This window comes from Stenella coeruleoalba, assembly GCF_951394435.1.
Source record: "Stenella coeruleoalba genome assembly, chromosome: 4".
NCBI classification, from domain to species: domain Eukaryota; kingdom Metazoa; phylum Chordata; class Mammalia; order Artiodactyla; family Delphinidae; genus Stenella; species Stenella coeruleoalba.
In genome coordinates this window covers 105,576,524-105,603,372 of record NC_137149.1, presented here as the reverse complement: position 1 = coordinate 105,603,372, position 26,849 = coordinate 105,576,524, and the positions used below count along the sequence as shown (strand labels likewise).

General features: G+C 42.6%; 1 protein-coding gene across 1 annotated transcript in view; it reads right to left on the bottom strand.

The window, feature by feature from the left end:
• Window positions 1-26,849, bottom strand: part of FRAS1 (Fraser extracellular matrix complex subunit 1) — a 460,552-nt gene that overhangs the window by 335,723 nt on the left and 97,980 nt on the right. The gene's annotated exons all lie outside the window — the stretch shown is intronic.

Genomic DNA, 26,849 nt, shown 5'->3' with positions numbered 1-26,849 from the left:
AAAGCCCAGAGATAAACCCACACACATATGGTCACCTTATTTTTTATAAAGGAGGCAAGAATATATGATGGAGAAAAGACAGCCTCTTCAATAAGTGGTGCTGAGAAAACTGGACAGCTACATGTAAAAGAATGAAATTAGAACACTTCCTAACACTAAACACACAAAAAAACTCAAAATGGATTAAACATCTACATGTAAGGTCAGACACTATCAAACTCTTAGAGGAAAACATAGGCAGAACACTCTATGACATAAGTCACAGCAAGATCCTTTTTGACCCACCTCCTAGAGAAATGCAAATAAAAACAAAAATAAACAAATGGGACCTAATGAAACTTAAAAGCTTTTGCACAGCAAAGGAAACCATAAGCAAGATGAAAAGACTACTCTCAGAATGGGAGAAAATATTTGTAAATGAAGCAACTGACAAAGGATTAATCTCCAAAATTTACAAGTAGCTCATTCAACTCAATATCAAAAAAACAAACAACCCAATCCAAAAATGGGCAGAAGACCTAAATAGACATTTCTCCAAAGAAGATATACGGCTTGTCAACAAACACATGAAAGGATTCTCAATATCACTAATCCTTACAGAAATGCAAATCAAAACTACAGTGAGGTATCACCTCACACCAGTCAGAATGGCCATCATCAAAAACTCTACAAAGAACAAATGCTGGAGAGGGTGTGGAGAAAAGGGAACCCTCTTGCACTGTTGGTGGGAATGTAAACTGATACAGCCTCTATGGAGAACAGCATGGAGGTTCCTTAAAAAACTAAAAATAGAACTACCATACGACCCAGCAATCCCACTCCTGAGCATATACCCTGAGAAAACCATAATTCAAAAAGAGTCATGTACCACAATGTTCATTGCAACACTATTTACAATAGCCAGGACATGGAAGCAACCTAAGTGTCCATCGACAGATGAATGGATAAAGAAGATGTGGCACATATATACAATGGAATATTAGCCATAAGAAGAAATGAAATTGAATTATTTGTAGTGAGGTGGATGGACCTAGAGTCTGTCATACAGAGTGAAGTAAGTCAGAAAGAGAAAAACAAACACCATATGCTAACACATATATGGAATCTAAAAAAAAAAAACTGGTTCTGAAGAACGTAAGGGCAGGACAGGAATAAAGACGCAGATGTAGAGAATGCCCTTGAGGACACCAGAGGGGGAAGGGTAAGCTGGAACGAAGTGAGAGAGTGGCAAGGACAAATATACACTACCAAATGTAAAATAGCTATTGGGAAGCAGCCACATAGCACAGGGAGATCAGCTCAGTGCTTTGTGACCACCTAGAGGGGTGGGATAGGGAGGTTGGGAGGGAGATGCAAGAGGGAGGAGATATGGGGATATATGTATATGTATATCTGATTCCCTTTGTTATAAAGCAGAAAGTAACACACCATTTTAAAGCAATAATACTCCAATAAAGATGTTAAAATAATGCAAATTCCATGTTCTACACCAGACCAAATACAATTGAATCTCTAGGGGTAGATCTAGAGACCTGAATTCTAACAAGCTCCCCTTGGACGCTCATGCAAATGTATGTTTGGGAGTTGCTGTTTCATTTAGAAAGTGGGTTAGTGAAGAGGCACAAGTTTTGGGGTCTTCTGAGAAATCTGGGCCCAAAGGCCCAATCCACTTACTAGCTGGGTAACACCGACCCCTCGATTTTCTGTAAGTATGAGGATAATATATTATTCAGTTTATAGGGTTGCTCTGCTGTGACACTGCTGACATTTTGGGCTGGATAACTGTTTTCTGTGAGGGCTCTCCTGTGCAAGGTAGAATGTTTGGCGGCAACCATGACCTCTACCCACTAGATGATAATAGCAACACCTCAGTAATGACAATCAAAGTTATTTCCAGACATTGCCAAATGTCCCCTGCGGAGAGGGGAGCCGAGTCACTGCTGGTTGAGACCCACTCATTTAAAGGATTGTTGGATCTAATAAATGTGACAGGGTCTGACACATGGTAGGCTATCAAAAAATGTTTATTATCTTTCTTCTCTCTCAAATCACAATGAATCCCCAGAGAAGAGAGCTCTGACAATTTTCACGAAGGTCCTCAGTGTTTTTCGTATTTTCGACACCTCCTTTGTTTCTCACCTGGCTTTATAGTCAGTTAAAATGAGCAGGCATTCGGCTATAAAGTTGACTTGATTTTGTTCTTAATATTACAAATTTTCAGAAGCAATTGGTTGAGTCTTAACTTTACAATTCATGCACATCATATGTAGAGGGGTGAATGTGGGGTGAAAGCTCAGAGCCCTTATATCATTCTTAGAATTAATTTGACAACAGGTCCTTCATAGGCTAATTCCCCAGCTCTCTTATCAAAGCACTTAAAAGACTGGAGTGCATGGCCCATGGACTTCTCATCCAAAGCAAGATTCTCCATCTGTGAAACAGAGACGTGGGACCAAAGTCTCAAGTTCCTCTAAAATTCCATACACTTTTAAAAATTCTATGATTCCAATTAACTCCTAATATTTTCTTCTAATTCATCAATAATTTTATACTTTTAGTATTAAAACTTAATAACTATGATATTTTAATATTCACTCAATAAACATTTCATCTAAGTAACAGTTCTTGAGTGTGTACTTTGTGAAAAGCCCAATCTTCCCACTAACACCAAAAACAGATAAGACATGGTCTCTGACCTCAAGACGGAGAGGCAGACACATAGACCGAAAGCCAGATAAAAACCAAAATGAAATACGTGCTCTGTGCAAATACAATTAGAGTAAATCTGAGATGTGAAAAAGATGAACAAAAGTTCAAATAGTTACTGACAACTCATTATGTTTGAGAGAAAGAAATGGCTGAAAACAGAACAGTTGGGAAAAAAAGGAAAAGATTCTCACTTGGCCTTCCAGACTTGGGGATAAACAAGGCATGCTGAAAACTGCAAGTTACAACATCCCCATCACTTTTTCATAAGAGGAGACATCTCCCCTTGAAGTACAGACACTGAGTGATGAAAGATAATGATTACAGAGGTAAATACACTGGCTAATTAGAAACGGCAATTTGCTAGAAGAGGTTTCATCAAACTGATGCCTCACTGACTTCTTTGGCAGCTACCTGTCTGAAAAAAAAGAATGTAATTCCAGGGCTATGTAGCAAACTTGGATGTGTTACTTTCTTGAATAGATTGATCACATCAGTACTGCAGCAATTCCTTTATTTAACTTCAAAATAACACAGGAAGAAAGTTGAAAGATTGCCTCCCAGTATGTGTTAGAAGTTATTCTCTTATTTTCTTTCAGCTGCAGCTTATTCTTTCTCCACTCAAACCTGCTTTGCTTTCATAATAATCAGCAGTGCTGCTCTGGGAGAAATATGTCAGCAATAAAAAATGACAGGGGTGTAGCCTTGTCACTAGCTCCATATTTCATGTATACTTAATATGAGGCACAGATTCATGTCTCCCAGAAGGTTATAGTGAATTATTTGTGGTTGAGCACATGTTGTGTCCAAGAAAAGAGCTCTGTTCGTTTTTGGTTAACTTGACATCTATTTAGAGTGGTAACAACCACAGGAAAAATAAGGTTCTACAAAGGGCTAGAAACCTACGGTCGACAATACTGCTGCATCATTCCAAGTGAAATGCACATTACATCAGCCATAAGGTAAGACCAGCTTTCAATTTCTTCACATTGAATGGGCAGAGAGCTGGGGGAGGGGGTGGCAAGGGGGAAGGGAGTGGTTCTTGCTACCTGTATTTCTATTAAAAAGTTATATTTAACAAATGCAGTGCTATAGACTGAATGTCTGTATCTCCTCAAAATTCACGTTGACACCTAACCCCAAATGTGGGGTGGGCCTCTGGGAGATGATTAGGTCATGAGGTTGAATGGAGTTATTACTTTTATAAAAGAGACCCCAGAGAGCTCCCTCATTCCTTCTTCCATGTGAGGACACAGCAAGAGCACAGCTGTCTATGAACCAGGAAGCAGGCTCTCACCAGACATTGAATCTGCTGGCGCCTTGATCTTGGACTTCCCAGCCTCTAGAACTCTGATAAATAAATGTCTGTTGTTTATAAGCCACCCAGTCTATGGTATTCTATTAGAGCAGCCCCAACAGAATAAGACATACAGAGAGCTCTCTTTGCCTATCCTTTAGGTATCCCCTACCCTATGGTCCCAAATCTCAAGGGAAAAATGCAAGTTGATGGCATTAGGGGCCTTCTCTGACTGTTTTTGTGGTTGTTATTCGCACATCATCATCAGAAATGACATTTACTGAGCATTTACCATGTGCCAGACACAATTATAATCACTTTTCAAATATTAAATCATCGAAATAGTTTCTGTCTTTCCAACTTCACAGGCCTGATTACATGTGGCATCATCATTGATCCTAATGGACTCTTTCTTTTCTTAATCAAATCAAGAAAGGAGGTGGAAGTCTGGATATCATGCAAGTGCACAGATATTCTCATGGATCTCTTCATAAGGGAATATGAGTTAAGGCCAAAAAAGATAAATTGGCATATTACAAGTACTAGATATTTCAAAATACTAATTAGTTGCTTTATTTTGACCATTTTACTGATTTGCTCAGTCCTTAATTTGTAAAAATTGCTTTCATGCTCTGTAGACAAATGCCCTACAGTAGGATCCCCCCCAAAGAATTCATTTTTTTCTCATACAAACAGATCAAAAACAGAAAGCCAAGAAATGTCACCATTCCACGAAAGGACATCAAGCTAAGGGGACCTACAGAGGTGATCATCTCTGGAGAGACAATCACTCACAGAAGCCACAGTTGTTCTTCAGGTAGAAAGATCACATGAGCCACTGCTCTTAAAACCTAAAATCCCCAAACTAATAGAAGTCGTTTATCATTTGCCACTGATTCCCCACTGGTCAAACCAGATTCCTCTGAAATAACAGTCCCAAGAGGAACTGTGAGATTCAACTAGAAAACCGATCCAGCAACAGATATGCCTACCACTGAGCGACAGAAGGTGGGGTACATCAAATACATTTAAAGAAAATTGTCCTTGTCCTCAAGAAAATTTCAATACGGTTGAAAGACGTTGAGATATTGAAATAATTTTAAGTTATTTTAGCAGCAGGCTAAGTACCAGAAAAAATGGCAAAGAGCATGCCAAGTGAACACTGGCCTATCAATTTCCTTCACTCTTCCTTTCATTTTCTTATTTGTTTGGCTTCTTCCCAAAGCAAGGCCTAACACAAGGTCAAGGACTCAGGGAAAAGGTAATTCATTTGGAAGATGTCCCACAAAGCATGAGTGAGTGGGAGGGAAGAGTGACACAAAGACAGAGGAAAAGCCAATATGAAGATGTGTTATAAAGATCATGGTCAATTGGGGCTGACAGTGGGACCTCTAAGAGGCTAAGAAAATGCTTCCCAGAATGTTCATCTGCAGGGCAGGAGGCTGGGACTATTGGTTGAGAGTTTTCAGGGGGCATAAACTCCGTGATACTTATATGCTGCACTTGCTTGCTGGCCAAGCTGACTCCAGTGGTCTGAAAACGTCCTGAGATAGAAAATGAAAAGAGGCTGCCTGATAATTAAGGTGAGGCACTGGTAGTGCAAGTCTGAGCTTGCATGGACCTATGACACATCCAACCCCCAAAAGAAGCAGCTGAAAGCAGAGATGGGTGGAGGAGATGTGATGCAAAGCCTCAAAAGCACCTGCTACCCAGTCCTGCTCTAAAAGTGTTGTGTGAATTCTCTGCTCACCTGTGAATATTCAGTCCACTCTCTACTCTCAACTTTTTCCTTTGTCTCACTCCTTCTTCCTTGTCCAATCTTCTCTATGTATCTGAAACAAGATACATCTTCTGTCCAACAAATTGCCTAACTTCTGAGCTTTTCCACTTTAAAATTCTTTCACAGTGCCACGTATTATTTTAAAAACTTAATCAGTTAATAAAATACTGATGTGCTAGGCTCCCTGGGAGAAACAAAGATGATGGTGATGACAATGATGATGATGATGATGATTATAAAATAATAACTACTAATTATTGACATCTTCTTGTGTGCCAGTCCTTTACACGTATGAGCACATTAAACCTCCATGACAATTCATTGAACTATCTGCCCCATTTTACAGATGCTTCTTCACTTCACTGAGATATAGAGAAATTCAGTAACTTGCCCAAGATCACACAAATATTAAGTGGAAGAGGCAGGATTTGAACCCAGGCAACTTAACTTCGAGAACCCAGACTAACTTTGCAGGAAGAGAGACAAAATAACCACAGTTAAGCAATAAGCATGGTTATTGAGGTAAAGACAATGAGTTGCCTGTAGAAGCAAAAGGATGAGGGTAACTTTTGCAAAACCTCATCTAAATTACCTAGTACACGTTATCCCCAGAATCTCACCCACATTTCTGCTCAGCTTTGTCTCAATCGTCCCCCACCCCACTCTTCGTTTTCCACACCCTCCTTCACTGCAACAAATTTTTGCTCATTTTTGACTTTCGTTTCAAAAGGTCTATAAATAACACTTATGGAAGTCCATGATTTTCATTTAAACTCTACAGGGAAAAAAATCTCCTTCAAGCCCTAAAAAATGATGTTGGAGTCTCCCAACTCTCTTATATGATAAAGAGATCATTATTCCAAATTCTTCATCTACCTTCTTCTCTACCACTTTTGAGGATCAGAGAATATATGAAATCTTGGAGTGAAAACAGTATGCAATCACCACTAGCAATACTGTAGAATATATGCCCACAGACACCATGAAGATAAAGTTTGAGAAACCAACTCAAGGACAAAAGGAAATCTCTAAATTTAGCTCAGGGTTTTAATTTTGAACAGCAAGATAAAGGATAAAATAAAAGGTATAATAAGAGTATTACTGATTGTTCTAAAGTATATAATTATTTAATCTTTCTAAAGACTTCTAACAAGGTTTTACATCAAAGACTAAGAACAAATTGGCAAGGGTCCAGAAAACTTTCATTATTCATTCAATAAACTTTCTGAGTTGATACTATGTTCTAGAATAGATGCTTTACTGCCCTAGATACTAGAGATACTATGATCAATAAGACATGATTGTTATAAATAAGGAACTGGCCTTGAGATTTTTTTTTTAAAAATAAGAAGAATAAATGAGCCTTCCTCTAGATGAAAATAATACAAAGATTCCCAGGACGTGGTAGTGGGAACAATTTTCTTTCGACATCTTTAAATGTTACTTTACCATATTTTAACATTTTTATGATTCTTCTAATTCATCAGACAACACTAACTCTCCTGAGTCATGAAATGCCAGCCTGGCAGAAGATTTCAGAAGCTAGGTGACAAGGCAGACAACTGGTAGATAAGAAATAATGAGGGGGACTGTCAGTACATTTAGGAAAATTCAATCCAAATTATATATGGAAGATGTCATGTGTTTAGACCTACAAACAGGACCAGGCAGTCACTGCAGATCACCCCTCATTTTTGGTCTGCTAGGGCTGCCCTAACAAAATACCACAGACTGAGTGGTCTAAATGACAGAAATTTATTTCTCACAGTTCTGGAGTCTGGAAAGTCCAAAATCAAGGTTCCCCCTGATTGGGTTTCTGGGGAGAGCTCTCCTTCTGGCTTGAAGATGACAGCCTTCTCACAATGTGCTCACATTTCCTTTCCTGGGTGCATGGGCGTGGACCTCGGGCAGGGGGATCAGAGAGCAAGAAGGGCACTCTCCTCCTCTTATAAGGGCATCAATCCAATCAGATCAGGACCACCACGATGGCCTCATTTAACCTTAATTACTTCTGTAAAGGCCCTTTCGCCAAATACAGTCACATTGGGGGTTGGGGCTTCAACATATGAATCTGGGGAGACATTCAGTCCACAGCACCCCTTAAAGCTGTCAACCTAGTACATTGCTACAGACCCAAAGCACAAAAAAATTGTATTTATTCAACCATTAAAATAATATTTGTTAAGTAAATACTCTGTGCCAGATACCATCTTGTGCTGTGAATAGGAAAGAAGGAAGGGAGAGAGGGAGGGGTTAAAAAGCCTGCCTTGACAACAGTACGTTCTAGTCGATAATGATAAACAATAAATAACCAAACAACTAAATAAAGAATAACCAGCGGTGGGTGGGGATGACGGGGAAGGGAGCGGGGAGAGGTGACGCATAGCATGGACAGGAAGGTCTCTCTGAAGAAGTGGTTTTACACTGAGATCTTGAAGGAGGAGAGGGAGTCAGTCACATGAGGTTTCTGGGGAGAGTGTCTCAAGGAGAAAGAATGGATAATGCAAACACTTGAGTTAGTAACAAGCTTGGCACATGTGAGGAAAAGAAGTCATGGTGGCTGAACTGCCTAAGTTCAGAGGTGAACAATGTGAGATGAGATCTGAGAAGGAGGCAGGGAGATGAGGATCATGGTAAAGGGCTGGCATTTAGACTACTTCCAACAGAGAGGCATTGGGAAGCATTACACAGGGGCCTGATCTGACTACATTGCAGCCAGGTGGGGTTTTCTGTGGCCAGGAAAGGATGCAGCTGGGCAACAGTAAAGAGACAAAAACCAGGTTGGAAGGTTAGTGCATCAGTTTAGCAAAAGATGATGGATATTCTGGAGTAGGACTGAGGTAATGGACTAGAGAGGCCTTAGCATCTATTTTAGGGAGTAGAAGCACAGGACATGATTACGGATTAGATGTGGAGGGTAGAATTATAAAAAACTAAAATATTTGCCTTAATCCAAAAATTATATGACAAGGAGGGAAGTTGGAAAAAATACGTTGGGAAAGGGTTATGGAATCAAGGGTTCTCTCTTGAAACTTGTGAAGTCAGGAGATCCAATAGACATGCAAATGGAGAAGTAAAATAGAGATGTTCCTATATGCCTGCATGGGAGGGATCAGGGATGGAGGAATGCATTGGAGGGTGACGTATCTGAAGCCACAGAGCTGAATCAGAACCTAGGCAGAGCCCAAAGCTAAAGAAACAGGTCTGTGACAGCACCCGAAGCACACCAACGTTTAGAAGAGAAAGAGCCAGCAACAACATCCTTGGGGTGATAATAGGCAAGACACTCTATGACATCAATCACAGCAGGATCCTTTATGACCCACCTCCTAGACAAATAGAAATAAAAACAAAAACAAATGGGACCTAATGAAACTTCAAAGCTTTTGCACAGCAAAGGAAACCATAAACAAGACGAAAAGACAACCCTCAGAATGGGAGAAAATATTTGCAAATGAAGCAACTGACAAAGGAGTAATCTCCAAAATTTACAAGCATCTCATGCAGCTCAATATCAAAAAAACAAACAACCCAATCCAAAAATGGGCAGAAGACCTAAATAGACAATTCTCCAAAGAAGACATACAGACTGCCAACAAACACATGAAAGAAGGCTCAACATCACTAATCATTAGAGAAATGCAAATCAAAACTACAATAAGCGATCACCTCACAGCAGTCAGAATGGCCATCATCAAAAATCTACAAACAGGGCTTCCCTGGTGGCGCAGTGGTTGAGAGTCCACCTGCCGATGCAGGGGACGCGGGTTCGTGCCCCGGTCCGGGAAGATCCCACATGCCGCGGAGCGGCTGGGCCCGTGAGCCATGGCCGCTGAGCCTGCGCGTCCGGAGCCTGTGCTCCGCAACGGGAGAGGCCACAAAGGTGAGAGGCCCGCGTACCGCAAAAAAAAAAAAAAAAAAAAAAAAAAAAAATCTACAAACAATAAATGCTGGAGAGGGTGTGGAGAAAAGGGAACCCTCTTGCACTGTCGGTGGGAATGTAAATTGATACAGCCACTATGGAGAACAGAATGGAGGTTCCTTAAAAAACTAAAAATAGAACTACCATATGACCCAGCAATCCCACTCCTGGGCATATACCCTGAAAAAAATCATAATTCAAAGAGTCATGCACCACAATGTTCATTGCAGCTCTATTTACAATAGCCAGGACATGGAAGCGACCTAAGTGTCCACTGACAGATGAATGGATAAAGAAGATGTGGCACATATATACAATGGAATATTAGCCATAAGAACAAGTGAAATTGAATTATTTGTAGTGAGGTGGATGGACCTAGAGTCTGTCATACAGAGTGAAGTAAGTCAGAAAGAGAAAAACAAATACCGTATGCTAACACATATATATGGAATCTAAAAAAAAAAAAGAAAAGAAAAAATGGTTCTGAAGAACGTAGGGCCAGGACAGAAATAAAGACGCAGACATAGAGAATGGACTTGAGGACATGGGGAGGGGGAAGGGTAAGCTGGAATGAAGTGAGAGAGTGGCATGGACATATATACACTACCAAATGTAAAACAGATAGCTAGTGGGAAGCAGCCGCATAGCACAGGGAGATCAGCTCGGTGCTTTGTGACCACCTAGAGGGGTGGGATAGGGAGGGTGGGAGGGAGACGCAAGAGGGAGGAGATATGGGAATATATGTATATGTATAGCTGATTCACTTTGTTATGAAGCATAAACTAACACACCATTGTAAAGCAATTATACTCCAATAAAGATGTTAAAAAATAAATAAAGTTCCAACATTCTATTCCAAAAAAACCACATCCTTACCTTCTCCTCACACCATGTTCTGAACCTGGACAACTGAGAGCACATTTCTAACCTCTGTACTGCAAGAGCAATGCAGAGGATTCAGAGGAGTGCAAGAAAAGTGATCAAGAGAGTGAAAGCCGGTCATAGGAATACTAAAGGAAATGATTAAGGCTGTCCAATCCGACTGAAGGAAACCAAGTGGGATACACTGACTTGCTCACCAATTCCCAGTATAATTAAGGGAGGAGCATACATCTTATCCCTCAGTTTTGAAAGATCAAACCTAAGTTCAGTGAAGATATTGTCCACAATTGTGCATTTTACTGAGATGTGCTATCATCATGAACATGGCCAGATAAATCAGGAGCAGAAAAGCTTACAGGTAAATACCCCAGAACGGGAAGCAGCTGATGCATATCCCAAGGCAAGCCCCGAATGACTTCCTGTCTTCTTTAGCCTAGACAAGCCCTTAACCCCTCTCTGTGTCTCACCCACAATTCCGTGGAAATGCCACAATGCCTCTTCACCTGGACAGAACGAATTAGTTAACAGCTAGAAATAAAACCACTTCTTTAGAGCATGCACTTTGAGCTGTTTTCCACCTGTGATGGTGCTTTTATGACTGTCAATTCATGCTGCTGCCTTCTTAGGGCCACTTATAGATGAGGGCAGGGGGCAGAGTAATGCCAACTGTCCACGCAGGGATGGAACTCATGACCATAGTATCGGCGACCTTTCATTGGAACAGTGCAGAAAATTCCACATCACAGAGTCGATATGTAGTCTAGAAGTCCAATGTGTAAAACCCTTCTGTGATGGTCAGTTTTATGTGGCAACTTGTCTGGGCTGTGGTCCTCAGTTATTTATTCAAACACTAAACTAGGTGTCACGGGGAAGATATTTTGTAGAGATGATGAACATCTACAATCAGTTGACTTTAAGTGAAGGAGATTATGCTCAACACTCTGGGTGCACCTGATCCAAGCAGTTGAAAGGCCTTAAGAACCAAGGTTTCCCTGAGGAAGAAGAGATTCTATGGTAGACTGCAGAGTCCAGAGGCCCACCCAGAACCCACAATCTGTACAAGCCAATTCCTTGCACAATTCCTTGTATAACTAAGTAAGTAAATAAATAAATAAATAAGTGTGTGTGTGTGTGTGTGTGTGTGTGTGTGTTCTACTTGTTCTGTTTTTCTGGTGGAACTCTGACTTATACACCTGCCTTTTCTCCATAGAGAAAGAAATCAAGCTTATGTAAATGTGCACTACTACAGCTAAAGAATATTCATTTCCATAGAAGGGAAAGGGGAAAGGTACTCCCCTCTTACCTGGGAGGCTAAGGGTAACAGCATAGCTCTCATTAATCATATGCTCCATGTACTTGGCAAACCTAAAATTTAGTACCAGGTTCTTAAGGTCATGTTTAATTGTACAGCCCAAAGCACCTCCCTATGGAACCCCATGTACAGAAACAGGTATAAAATCTAACACTGATGTTGTCTTTAAACCTTAGCTTTAGTTCCATGAGTTCAGTCCCTTGAGCTCTCCACCAGAAATGCCAGGGCAGCAGGTGAACATCTGGGGCTGCAAACTATGGAGACAAAGTTTGGTGGAGTAATTTCTTCTCCAAAGAGCAAATATCAGCTAGCTCAGTTTTCTGCCTGTCACCCCTCCTTACCTCTGTAAGGGAGGTCTATGAATCATCCTTCCCAATGGGAAGGGCAGTTGTAAGGGTGATGTCATCCTCTGGCTGCCCAGGTGACCAGGATCACAAGACCAGGGACACCCTCCCCTCTCACCTGTCCACATATGTCCCTTCTTAAGCATCACACTCTGTTAAAGGATTCATTTTTCTAGTAGAGGAACACAGTGAGGAACACCTAAGTAGTTTTGCACCTCTGTTTGGACCTCCAGCACCAAAAAGGAAGGCTGGATTCATGTGTCGCTTCCAGCTCTCCTTTCCAACTTTTGTATGTAAGAGTTGACCACAGTCTCTCTTCATATGCACCAACATTTTCATTTGTGCATTCATTCACTCAAAAATATTTATTGAGTGCTTTGGAAGAAACTAAAGTAAATCAGACCAGATTTTAGGCTCAAGGATTTGGAGGGAAGCTAAGTACATATATTATTGTAATACAAGTTGGCGTAAAATATACAAATAAAAATTCTGGAGTTTAGACATGGTTAAACATGCTGGGGGTGACAGGATGAAAAGAAGGGAAAAACAGAAAAGTGATGGCATGATATACTGAGAGCTTTTACCCATGGGAGACGGCCACCAAACTAAGATTTTCTTGTGATTTTTATATTTAGTTGTGCTAGAAAAGTAATTAATCGGAACACAATTTTGATATGGTCTATAGGGAAATCACCAAAGAATAGGACTGCATCACAATTTGTATAGTAATATGAGTCACTTTGAATATTGCTGCTCTGGTCAGGCTGACAAGCTTGGGATGAAAAAAATATTAAGTTTGTCTTTACAAATTACATCTATGTAAAGAGACAGAGCAAAAGCCCAAGTAGGTCCTGACCTGGCAAATGCTAATAAGCCTTATGTGACTCAAACTTAGTACATTGGCTCCAAATTAATATAGACTTCCACACAGTTCACAAGTGACAGGTTTTAAGATAAATATAGTACCTCGGTAAAAATGCTATTAAATATATGTGAAGCCTTGAACAGATGGCATTTATAATAGATATCCCTGATAACTGATCACCATTTAGTATTCTCTGGCCCAGGCTCATATCAAGGTTTCATGACTCTAGAAGGGAAAAAAAAAAGTATGAGCAAGATCTTAATTTCCCAAGCAGTCTGTCAAACAGCTGTTTCTCACCACTCTATAAAATCAGCCATTCATCAAAGCTATTTTTTTATTTTTTATTTTTTTGCGGTACGCGGGCCTCTCACTGTTGTGGCCTGTCCCATTGCGGAGCACAGGCTCCGGACGCGCAGGCTCAGCGGCCATGGCCCATGGGCCCAGCCGCTCCGTGGCACGCGGGATCCTCCCAAACCGGCACACGAACCCGCGTCCCCTGCACCGGCAGGCGGACTCCCAACCACTGCGCCACCAGGGAAGCCCCTACCAAAGCTATTTTTTAAGAAAGGTAAAATTAAATTTATATCTGAATCTTCTGCAAGTTGAACAATAGATTACTAATTTCCTGACCTATTAATTTTGAAAACCCCAAATTTCCAATGTTACTTTCTGGGCTGGCGCTGGGAGCCAGGCTGCAGACCACCAAGTCTACAGGCCTAGCAGACAGGGTCTGGGAAATGTGAACAGCCTGTCTGAGACCACCACAAGCTAGAATCCTCTGCTGCTTGACATGCCTGATCAGGACATTGACCTCGGCCATGTCAGAGTCATAGAGCTTCCTCACAGCCTGTCTGAGATGGTGCTTGTTGGCCTTCCATCCACACTGAAAACAGGGAACACGGGTTCGAGCCCTAGTCCGGGAAGATCCCACATGCCGCGGAGCAGCTAAGCCCGTGAACCACAACTACTGAGCCTGCGCTCTAGAGCCCGTGAGCCACAACTACTAAAGCCTGTGCGCCTAGAGCCCGTGCTCCGCAACAAGAGAAGCCACTGCAACGAGAAGCCCGTGCACCGCAAGGAAGAGTAGCCCCCGCTTGCCACAACTAGAGAAAGCCTGCGTGCAGCAACGAAGACTCAACGCAGCCAAAAATAAATAAATAAATAAAAATTAAAAAATATAAAAATAAAACTCCCTGACACACACAAAAAACAACTTTTTTAAACTTTTTTTAAACAACTTTATTGGAGTATAATTGCTTTACAATGGGGTGTTACTTTCTGCTTTATAACAGTTAATCAGCTATACATATACATATATCCCCATATCTCCTCCCTCTTGCATCTCCCTCCCTCCCACCCTCCCTATTCCACCCCTCTAGGTGGTCACAAAGCACCGAGCTGATCTCCCTGTGCCATGTGGCTGCTTCCCACTAGCTATCTATTTTACATTTGGTAGCGTATATGTAAGTCCATGCAACTCTCTCACTTTGTCCCAGCTTACCCTTCCCCCTCCAGTGTCCTCAAGGGCACTCTCTACATCTGCGTCTTCATTCCTGTCCTGCCCCTACGTTCTTCAGAACCACTTTTTTAGATTCCATATATACGTGTTACCATACGGTATTTGTTTTTCTCTTTCTGATTTACTTCACTCTGTGTGACAGTCTCTAGGTCCATCCACCTCACTACAAATAACTCAATTTTGTTTCTTTTTATGGCTGAGTAATATTCCATTGTATATATGTGCCACACCTCCTTTAGCCATTCATCTGTCAATGGACACTTAGGTTGTTTCTATGACCTGGCTATTGTAAATAGAGCTGCAATGAACATTGTGGTACATGACTCTTTTTGAATTATGGTTTTCTCAGGGTATATGCTCAGGAGTGGGATTGCTGGGTCGTATGGTAGTTCTATTTAAAACCAGAATTTTTAAGGAACCTCCATGCTGTTCTCCATAGTGGTTGTATCAATTTACATTCCCACCAACAGTGCAAGAGGGTTCCCTTTTCTCCACACCCTCTCCAGCATTTATTGTTTCTAGATTTTTTGATGATGGCCATTCTGACTGGTGTGAGGTGATACCTCATTGTACTTTTGATTTGCATTTCTCTAATGATTAGTGATGTTGAGCATTCTTTCATGTGTTTGTTGGCAATCTGTATATCTTCTTTGGAGAAATGTCTATTTAGGCCTTCTGCCCATTTTTGGATTGGGTTGTTTGTTTTTTTGATATTGAGCTGCATGAGCTGCTTAAAAATTTTGGAGATTAATCCTTTGTCAGTTGCTTCATTTGCAAATATTTTCTCCCATTCTGGGTTGTCTTTTCATCTTGTTTATGGTTTCCTTTGCTGTGCAAAAGCTTTTAAGTTTCATTAGGTCCCATTTGTTTTTGTTTTTATTTCCATTTCTCTAGGAGGTGGGTCAGAAAGGATCTTATAGTGATTTATATCACAGACTGTTCTGCCTATGTTTTCCTCTAAGAGTTTTATAGTGTCTGGCCTTACATTTAGGTCTTTAATCCATTTTGAGTTTTTTGTATGTTATTATGTGTCTTATACAGATCACCTTTTCCCATGGGCAGCTGTAGAATGTTTAACTTTGGGGTTAAGGCCCTTTTGGAGTCATGAGGCCCAAGAAAGCAACTAGGATCAGCAGGTTAATAGGACAGGGTCAGCAAAGAGGACAGCCTCAAAGGGAACCACAAAAATATTTTGAATAGAAAATGCCAAATTAAGCCTTGACTTGAAATGTGGGTCATCAGGATAGAACAAGGAAATGAAGATATCGAAATCCTAAAACAGGTAAGGGTCTGAATCAAGGGCTGAGGATTTTCAAGAAGTGGGCAAATTACGCTTATTTATTAGCAGTCTACCATTTAGCGATTTTGCTTGTCCTGATCTGCTCTAAGTGTAGATATTTTTAAATGCTAACCAAACCAATGCATGTTCTAAAATTAGGACCATATGACAATCAACCAGTCAGCAATGCAAGGCACCTGGTCTCAACTTGCTGGAGCACATTTTCCAACAATCAAGAAAAGCAAATAGCTTTATTGGACTAAAACACACACACACACACACACACACACACACACACACACACACACACACTCATATACAAGTCTCCTCTAAAATGAATATCCTGAGGTTAAAAAACAAAGACCTCTGAAGTGCAAAAAACCCAGGAACATAGAGACTCAAACACCATCTGCAAGTTTATTCAAAAAGGCTAGCAACCAACTTGTAATCTATAAACTCTAGCATAGATACATTCTGTCTAGATTCTGCAAGACAATAATCTTGATAAATCAAGTTTACTTTAATAAAGCTCAACCCAATAAAAAAGCGACGTACTATAAACCACTTCTATCAGTTGACTGTATCTCACTTTACTTGCACTCTGCTAAATGACACTCACAGACAGGATACCTACCATAGGCCTATACAAGGTGCACCCAGAGCTCTGCAAATAATTGTTAATCAATTGACAGGCAGTGTTAACTCTATAAGTACTGGTCTGGTTAACACATTTTGAAAAATGATCATTCTTCTAGAGCCAACATGGTAGACAGTTCTGGGATTGAATGCCAGGGCACCATTTACCAACTGTATGAACCAAGATAAATTACTTGACCTGTGTTTGCTAAAAAATGAAGATATCATAGTTTTTGCCGTCAACTCGACTGGACTAAACTATGAGGATGGAAGGGAGGGCAAAGCCATTTGCAGCACACATAGCCTTTGTCCCAGTTATTCAACCAAACACTAATCTAGGTGCTGCTGCAAGGGGACTTTGCAGATGCAACTGAAGTCCTTAATCAGTTACTTTAAGCTACGGACATCATCCTCAGTGGGCGTGACCTAATCGGGTGAGCCCTTTTAAGGGACCGGGCTCTTCCCAGCCAACAAGACACCAAACAGCAGCTGGGTCTACAACTGATCTCACCTTCTCTGGATTTTCTCTTCCCAACTGCCTGTGGACAACAGCTTCAGCCTATGCCCGGGGGTTCCACACTGCCCTTGATCCTACCTTCCCAGCTGCCTATGCTATGGATACAGACATGCTTAGCCAGCCCTCAAGTGCATGGAAGTCGATTCACTGGAATTTATCTCTTAATTTTATCTCCTACTGGTTCTGCTTCTCCAGTGAACCCTGATTGACACAGGGGATAACTGTATGTATTTCACAGGTTTACTATTAGGATTAAATGTGATAGTTTAAAAAGTGCCTAGAGCCGAGCTTCTCAAACTCTACTGTGAGCACAGATCACCTGGGATACAGATTCTGAGTAGGCAGGTCTGGGATGGGGCCCAAGGGCCGGTATTCTTAACAAGCTCCCAGTGGACGCTAACATTGCTGATCAGTGTACACAGTTTGACCAGCAAGAGCCATAATATGCAGTAAATAAATGCTAGTTTGCTTTCCCCACACTACCTTTTTGCTCTCACAATTTTCATGTTTCTGTTGGTTTGTTTTTACTTTTTAATTAATTGATGCATTTGAAATATATACTGCGCTGACCATAGAATGCTCTGGATGGCCGTAATATATAAATACAAACATAAGCATAAATATAATATAAAAAGCCACCAGGAAAGTAAAAACAGACCAAAAAGATAGCAAATACTAAATAATGCCCTCCCATACCTCATGCCCAGAACTAGAGGCTGCTCACAGAAGCCTGCACTGTTATAACCCAATTGCTAGAAGAACATCAAAACTAAAGAGATCATTTGAACAGTAGAGTAAGGCAAGGCCACTATGTATAGGGTCCAAAAATAGTCAAATACCAACAGAGAAACAATATAGTATGTCCTCTGGACACAGCGAGCACATTCGTGACCCATCTTGCTGGAAGAGGGACCACCTACCTGAATGTGGTCTTGATTTCAGGGGAAGCCAAAACAACTCCTGTGCAGAGACTAACACTTCCCTCTCTCCCTTCCCTGGTGACTGTTAGTATTCTATTATGATAACAGCTTTGTTCTTATGGCTTAAGGCTTTGCTCTCTTGGGAATAAAATTACCCTTGGGGAAAAATAGAGACGTGAGCTTCAGAAATTGAGGTTTGTGTCCACGTCCACACTCATCATTCAATCTGCTATATCATCAGCCCATGAAATGACACCTAATGAAGAAGTCAGTGGTCTCCTTATGGAAATCCAGTGACCATGTAAGTCCATATCTGGCTTGACCCCTCTACAACTCTGAACACCGTCGAGCCCTGTCTTGATCTCTGTGACTCCCACGCCATTACTCTCTCCTGGTTTCCCTCCTATGTCTCCAGCTGCTTTAAGTCTCCTTTGCCAGCTCCTCCTCTCCTTCTGTGCACCCCTCCCAGGCTGAGCCACTGATTTCTCCCTCTCTTATCCGTTCCTAAAGTTTCAACTGCTGCTGGCGATTCCCAAGTCTCCTCCACGCTGAGCTCCAGACCCACTAGTTCTCGGCCTTCTGGGCATCTTAATTTAGATGTCCGCAAGTCCCTCCGACTCCAAGCGACCCAGATCAAACTTAATGTCACTCTCTCTAAACCTACGCTCCTCCTGCCTCTGTTTTGCTGACCAGCATCACCATCCACTCAGGGAATGAAAGGTGGAGACCCGGGTGGCCGTCCATGCTTCTTCCTTGCCTGGTTACCTCTTACTCATCTTGCAAGATCCACATACTGCCTCTCTTATGAGCCCTTCCTTAACTTGCCCCAGTCTGGGTACAGTTCCACCCCTGGGTGCTCCCTCTATAGACCTCCATTGCAGCACTTACCACATAGTAATAACACTGGAAAAAAACAACAATTTGGTTGCACCTGTCATGTAGTCTCACGGCATCCTGAGCCTTTACTCTACAGCATTTCTTAGGACTACAATTCTGTGGTTATTTGTTCAATTATTAAGTGTCCATCTTCCCCACTAGACTGAAGATTTCATAACATTAGGAAATATCTATCTTGTCCTACACGCCCACCAGCACACTCAGTGCCCGAGACACTGTATGTGCTCAGTTAGTTGGTGCATGAATGGATGTCTACCGGTGTATCTCCTCTACTAGACTCAGAGCCCCTTAAGAATAGGAACTGACTTTTATGCCATATTCTGAGTGCTTTAGCACATCAGTAAGCACGAAGTTGGTTGGCTAAATAAGTTAATATAAATATAGTGGTATCACCAGGAGTCAAAGGGCGAGCTTCATATATACAGGACTGTTTGTTAATCAAATCTTTTCAGTCACATGGATCCCAACTGCCGCAGCATCCTTGCACGGGCCGCCTAGCCCTCAGCCCCATGCCTCCTTGGGGCAGCTAGTATTTACTGGGCCATCAGAGGTGACGGTTACAACCATTTGTCTCACAAGTGATTGCTAGTTAGGCATCTTAAATGCCTAGAGACATACAAAAGGCGTCTCTTAACAGCATCAGGCTTTATTCTACCTTCAGATGAAAGCAAATTCTCTGAGGTAAGTTATTTGGACTAAATGAATAGCTGGACTCTCTCCTTTATTTACCTTGTCTGGATTTCTGTACACATAACATGTTCCAAGTTTATAGAGATGTCATTTTAAATATATTTTCTGGAGCAGGGAGAGAATCGCTTTCCAAAGCTCACATTAGAAACACTTTTATGCAACTAAGATTTTTAATGGAACACTTTCCGCTCATTCAGGGAAATTACACTTTCTATCATCCCAAGCCTGAGGAGACTGTGAACGACGTCTAGGTATAACACGCCTCACTACCTGCTGGCACTTGATATTAAAAAAAAAGGAGGGGCTTCCCTGGTGGCGCAGCGGTCGAGAGTCCCCCTGCCGATGCGGGGGACACGGGTTCATGCCCCGGTCTGGGAAGATCCCACATGCCGCGGAGCGGCTGGGCCCGTGAGCCATGGCCGCTGAGCCTGCGTGTCCGGAGCCTGTGCTCCGCAACAGGAGAGGCCACAACAGTGAGAGGCCCGCGTACCGCAAAAAAAAAAAAAAAAAAAAAAAAAAGAGACCACCGCAGGTGCTGTATCTGTGAAGAGCCAGATGTCAAGAAAGGGCCCCCAGGCAGAAAGAATGAGAGGAATGCCAATGACCCCAAAGGAGGCCTGAACTGATGATACACTTTCAGTGAGAACAACTGGATTTTCCCAATTCCGCTCCGTGGCCTCATTCTGAGATACATTCTCAAGTTTTCTTTTGCTACGTTCATAACTGGCAAGGCAGACAAGCATTTTTAAAAAGTCACCGTTCTCTACATTTCTATACACTTCACAGATAAATGATTGGCCCCATTTGGTAGATGGGAAAAGTGAGGTGCTGGGAAGTGTCCTGAAGATCAAATCCTGGGCAATTCCCTGGGAAATGTGTGGTTTAGGCTGCAGCCTCCACTCCCCTCACCCAGTTTTGCATCAGCAGTGGTGAGGGGATGGGACCCACCTTTTAGGGAGTGCCTATTGTGTAGCACGTCCTGTGTCGGTGCTTCATATAGAGTATCCTTTTAAGCCGCCAAATAATCCCGAAGTGGGTTGAATAGGGGCCTCCCAAAATTCATGTGGACCTGGGACCTCAGAATGTAACCTCATTTGGAAATAGGGTCTTTGCAGATACAATTAGTTACATTCAGATGACGTCATACTGGATTAGGGTAGACCCTAAATCCGATGACTGGTGTCCTTATAGAAAAAGTGAGGACATACAGACACACAGAGAGAAGACAGCCATGTGAAGACAGAGGCAGAGATTAAAGTTATGCTGCCACAAGCCAAGGAATGCCCGGGGCCACCAGAAACTGGAAGAGGCAAGGAAGGCTCCCTGAGAGCCCTCAGAGGGAGCCTGGCCCTGCCAATACTTCGATTTCAGACTTTTGACCTCAGGAACTGTGAGAGAATAAAGTTCAGCTGTTTTAAGCCACCCAGTTGTGCAAATGGGTTCTGGTAACCCTAGGAAATTAATACTAATCCTAAAAGGTGGGTATCATTATTGCCATTTTACTGATGCAGAAACTGAGGATCGAGGACGTTGGGTAACATTTACCCAGGAAGTAACACCACGTTCAAGCCAATACTCATCTACATGAGGGAAAAGGTTAAAAGGTGGGGGAGGCACCCCAGAGGAAGAAGGTGTAAGGAATGGAGAGAAGGCTGAATTTCTTAGCCTTTGGTGATAATGGACCAGGAGTTAAGAGGTGCTTGAAGCATGATCTCAAGCATGGTCGGAAGGTGCTCATCTCCTGGAACCGCTCCCGAAGTACACAGCCCACAGTGGCGATTCAGGACCCAGGAGCTCCCCACTCACCTCACCTATGGATGGCTATTTGGTTTTGCTTCAACAAAGGGACGATTTTAACAATGAAACTAAACAAGTACAGCAAGAGAAGGCTAAGTATAAATTAGTGTCCCAACCACATGGTGGCTCTTGTCTCTAGTGGCTCATGATCTGCTATGGCCATACTCAGCTTTTAAGGTTGTACCATGGACCACTGACAATGTTTATTTCTTCCTTCTATAAATTTTAATGTATTTTAAATACACTGAAAAATATGTAGAATAATATAAATACTCACCTACCACCGTTTAGCTTAAACAATTTTTAACATTTGGGCACATTTATTTCAGTCTCTCAGTTTTGTTTTAAAAAATGTCCCCTCTTGGGGCTTCCCTGGTGGCGCAGTGGTTGAGAGTCCGCCTGCCGATGCAGGGGACGCGGGTTCGCGCCCCGGTCCAGGAAGATCCCACGTGCCGTGGAGCGGCTGGGCCCATGAGCCATGGCCACTGAGCCTGCGCGTCCGGAGCCTGTGCTCCACAACAGGAGAGGCCGCAACAGTGAGAAGCCCGCGTACCGCAAAAAAAAAGAAAAAAAAAAAGTCCCCTTTTTTGATGAATATTCAAAAAAATTCACGTCACTCTTTTGTCTCTCCCTCCCCTTTGAGGTTCTAATCTACTCTCACTATGTAGCTGTGTAGCCCCCGATTGACAATTGTTGGAACAGATGTAACAAATTTTTTTTCAGCAAAGCATGACAAAGGTCCCCCATGATGTCTTGATGGGTAGATAAGGTTACCAAAACTAAGAGTAGGTTGAATGACAGTACCCTGATGTGAGTAAACTGACTGGTCTCAATTTGGAGAAGGTTTCTCATTGACATGCTGAAGGGGGTCTTCCCTGGTTCCTGTCTTGTTTAACATATTAACCCACAACTCGGATTGTGGGTCTTAGAAGTATGTGAGTTAAACTTCTACTCAACACGTTTCATTCCGTCTTGTGCTTGGTAAGTGTTTATACTCCTCTTCCCCACTACGTTGTGAACTTCGTAGGTGTACCCTCCTAGATCCTGGACCAAGTGCCTTGCATGTAGCCAGGGGTTCAGCAAATGTCTGTTGAATTAAATCGTATCATACAAGGATAGATTGCAGAGACTGGTGCAGCCTGGAAATGAGGTGTCCAGGAGAAATGATGGCTGTCTTCACATATTTAAAGGATGAGGAGATTTAAGCTATGTAGCTCTGAAGGGAAAAGTTAGAACAACTGGTGAAAGGAACAGTGAATTGATTTCTTCCCAGTACAAGGAAACTCTTTCTAACAATTACATCTGATGGCAAAGGGAATGGGCTGAGTTTCATGTCCTCCCACAGAGGGCATTTTAGAAAGAATTCCTGCTCTGAGTAGAATCCAAGATTTTATGATACTCTAGGCTTCCTGGTTTTCAGTCCTTTTTCTTAAATTACCAATTTCCATAAATGTTGACAGATAAAGTAATGATATCTCACTCATAATAGGAAGATACCTTCAAAAGAAAAATTTGGTTTTCTGAGCTAGGGTACAACTAAACTACAGTTTTTACCCTTAACATGATTGGAGTCAACAGAAAAATTCCCCTGAGGGCCAATGAAGCATTTGACATTCAACTCACTAATATCTGAGTGGCTGAGGTCTTAGTCTTATTGATTCCCAAAGTGACACCCACCAAGAGACACTAAGCTAGCACCTCTCAGGGGTGTAATTATGTGGCCGGCTTGAGAGCCGCGTGCCGGATGTCTTCCATTTAGCCCCACTCGTAGCCAAGGCAGGTGGCCTGTCTGAACCACACCGGCAGGCTCCTGTGTCCCCCGGCTGCCAGTAGGATTTGGCCAAAAGTGAGGCCCAACAGAAGATTAGAGGACTAGTCGAGACGTAGGTTATTTATTCCCCTGCCTCCCTCCCTGCTGGGCACCAATGTCTGGCCAGTCCCTCACCTGAAGAGCACAGTTCCTGTAGGGCAACCCTCTCCACAGGTCACAGCTCCGTCCCCTGGCCCTTTCAGACAGAGGATGAATATTGATTCTCTGCTCTAACTAGCCCTGGGGCACTGCCCCAGCCCTGTGGCTACCTTATACCACGCTCTGCTCTCATCTTTCAAAAAGAGTCCCTCAATCTCTCCTCAAATTACCTAATTGAGATGTGTAGTTTGTTTCCTGTGGAAGCCCTGGCTAGCACAGCGAGACACCAGTCAAGACCAACACACCGAAGGGTGGGTCCCATAGCAGACCAAGGTGTCCCTCCTCCGCAGGGCACACACCGGCAGCCGCTGCCAACCCCACCCAACCCAAGCGTCTCCTCCAGTGTCTCCAGCAGCGCTGCTCTAACCACAGCAGGAACAGCAGTAGCGCCTGTCTGGGTAGCGCTGGAGATTAAGTCAAACCATTAGAAAATATGTTTTTCTTAACAAAAATGAACTGAGGGACAAAAGTTAATCTTCTTGTTCAAATTCTGAGGAAAAGAAGCTTCATTCCTTCTGGTAAGATTTGAACAAGAAGCCATGTGGCATGAAAAGGATGGCATTGTCTTCTGACTGATATCAGAAACGCCTCCATCTTTTCAAGCTTCAAGTCTGGACCACTTAAGGTTTAAGCTACAGGGACTTGCCTCCCTAATTTGATTTGTCCAATATCCAGTCTGCCGTTTCTTCTTGGTCCCTATTTCACCTAAAATTCCTTTGTGATGGGCATCTAAGACTGATGTGCCCTCTAAAAAGCCAATGTTACAATAAAACAATGCTGAAAGGAACCAAAGAAGGAAAAGGGTATGTACTGGGGCAGAGGATACAGAGGAGAACAAATCTCTCTCTCTCTCTCTCTCACTAGCTCACTTGCACCCCCTCGCTCTTTCTCTTTCTCTCATTAACTCTTTGTTAGAACAGCAGAGCAGGTAAGAGTGCAGGCAGCCCCAAGCTCAAATCCTAGTGCTAGCACTTACTAGCCAATGGCCTTGGAGACACTACTTAGCCTCTCCAACCTCCGTTTCTTCATTTGTGAAACAGAGATGATTGTTCCTACCTCGAGAGGGTGTTGTAAAGATTAAATGAGACACAATGTTTAGCAGAGGGTCTGGCACACACTTAGTGTTTAATGACTGTTAAATATTATGATAGACAAATGTGTTGGCTTAGTTTTCTCCTTCAAAGTTCTAAGAGCTTTCATTTATGGAAACGTGGTACCTGAGTAGTAAATTTGTCCATGGGAGGGATGTCAGAACGGGGAAGGCAGACTCCAAGGGCAGAACAATGTAAAGGAAAGCGCTCACCACCCAGGGTGCAAACATTAAAGGCAGAATGTGTGTAGAGCACCTCACCCAGTGGCAGGCACACAGTAGGAGCTTAATTGATGGGAGCCAAGAATGCAAGTACTAAAAGAGCCCAAAGGGAGATCTGCCCCTCCACCAAAACAGCCCCCAGGCAATGAGATAAGGGGCCAAAACCTTCTGGGCAGTGTCAGGTTGGGGCCAACGGAGAAGAGTGGCCTGCCTTTGCAGGAAGAGGCAAAGGCTGTTCACCTACTTCATCTTCCTGCCTAGAACCAAGCCTGCTTAGATTCAATAATGAAGATCTGCACAGCACATTACTGAACACAGTAATGCCTTTCTGCTCAATAACACTGCAGCCTGAGCGTGAGTGTAATGCGTTATTTGTATGCGGCTAGGAGAAAATTCAGTGATTTACATTGAGGGTTTATATTTTGTTTCCAAATGAAAACATCAATCCCAACAATTCTTACACAGGTATTCCCACTTTCAGCAAATGGCTCAAGATTTAGACTGTGTTCTCGTGCCTGAGACTTCTGACCTAATTCAGCTTTCCATCTTACTGAACTTAAGAGAGCCTGGTTCAAGATTCATGATCCTGTCATTTTATCCCCAAGGCAAATTATATTCCAGGCTACTTTCAAGCCTGAAGACGACCAGTACTAGTCAGTCAAATACTTGGCTTATCTTAATTGTTAGACAACTGGTATGCTCAGCATTTTTGAGACACAGGAATGAACACACCTCCTCTAGCTTTTCCCTCCCTTCTGTATCGGTTACCCCCCAAACAGAAAACCACTCCTGCTTACAGGAAAGCAAAGGGTCTTGTGGTGGAAGGGGCTGGGGTGTGAGGTAGGCATGGGGACCGTGCTTTTGCTGCCAGCCATCGACAGGAAGCATTGCTATCCATCAAGCTGTCTCCTCATTATCTTCTCTTCAGACACACAATCCTCTTGTATATTCAAATGATATTCAAGTCTTTGTTAAGCAGGTCTCATAAACATACTAAATATGGAAGAGATGCATTAACATAGGTATGCTTGCCAGGCCCTAAATTAACAATAAGGTATTTTACGTGACCTACATGGACCATGCTTTCTTGTAGTCGAGAACATGAGCCAACACATTTCCAGGTGGAAGCAGTGAACGCAGCAAAATTCAATTTACGGAGAGCTCCTGGGACACAGGAGGCTCGTTCAGAGGCTAAGCATCAGAGATTGGTCCTAAAAATAAAAGAAGCTGCTATTCTGATCTCACAGATGCAGTCGTGTGTTCAGCTGAAGCATGGGAGACACAGCAGACACCGAGGGATGTGGTAATCAAGAGTGAGTCACGCAGTGCCCAGTTATGCCATCTGTACGATGAAGCTTAATGTACTGAATGTACAGTAGGTGATGATAAGCAGTGGTAAGAAATATTAAACACGTTGACAGTAACAGTGCAATGCCAAGAGAACTGTTTTTTATTGCTTCAACCGGCCTGTCATTTTTATCCATGATGGCTCTTCAAAGCAATGTTTTAAGTGAGGAGCACTTTTTCCATAGTTTCCCAATAAGAAAAACGGTCTTGAAAAATCTAATGGTTTCCTCCATTAGGATTTGCTGGCTCTCATCACTAATCAGTAAACAGAGTCGCAACTTTCTACACTTTATACAAAGACATGGGTTAAGTAAGAATGAGTAGTAATGAAGCAAGCAACTAGAGTCAAAATATCCCCACTGAAGACATAATTGCAAGAGCCAGAGCACTTTTCAGTTTCAATTCTAAGTTGCTTCCCGTGTTCAAAGACACGATAGCTCTTGGGGATGGGATTGCGGAGATTGTAAAGGATGGCAGATATCAAGAGGGAGGAAACTGACAGAAAGGGAGGGGTCTTGGGAATAAAGAGAGACTGGACCCTGCTTCCCCACAGCAGCCCTGGAGGTAACAAGACTCCGCTAGACAGAAGTGACTTTGTGTTCCTGGTGCCCTAGGCGGAGGGGGCCACAGTCTGTCCCAGGGATAGATGCCCATGCTTTTAGGATACAGCAGGAGCAGCCTAAACCCAAAGAGCTTTGGGGGACAGTGAGGAGGGTGTCAGAGATATCTCCTGGCAACTAGTTTTGACTCAAGACAGAGACAAACCACCTCCCTGGAAAACCTGGGAAGAACTAGCCGTGTGTAAACCTCAATGGTGACAAAACCCCAGGAAGACGACAGAGCACATCAGAAGGACTT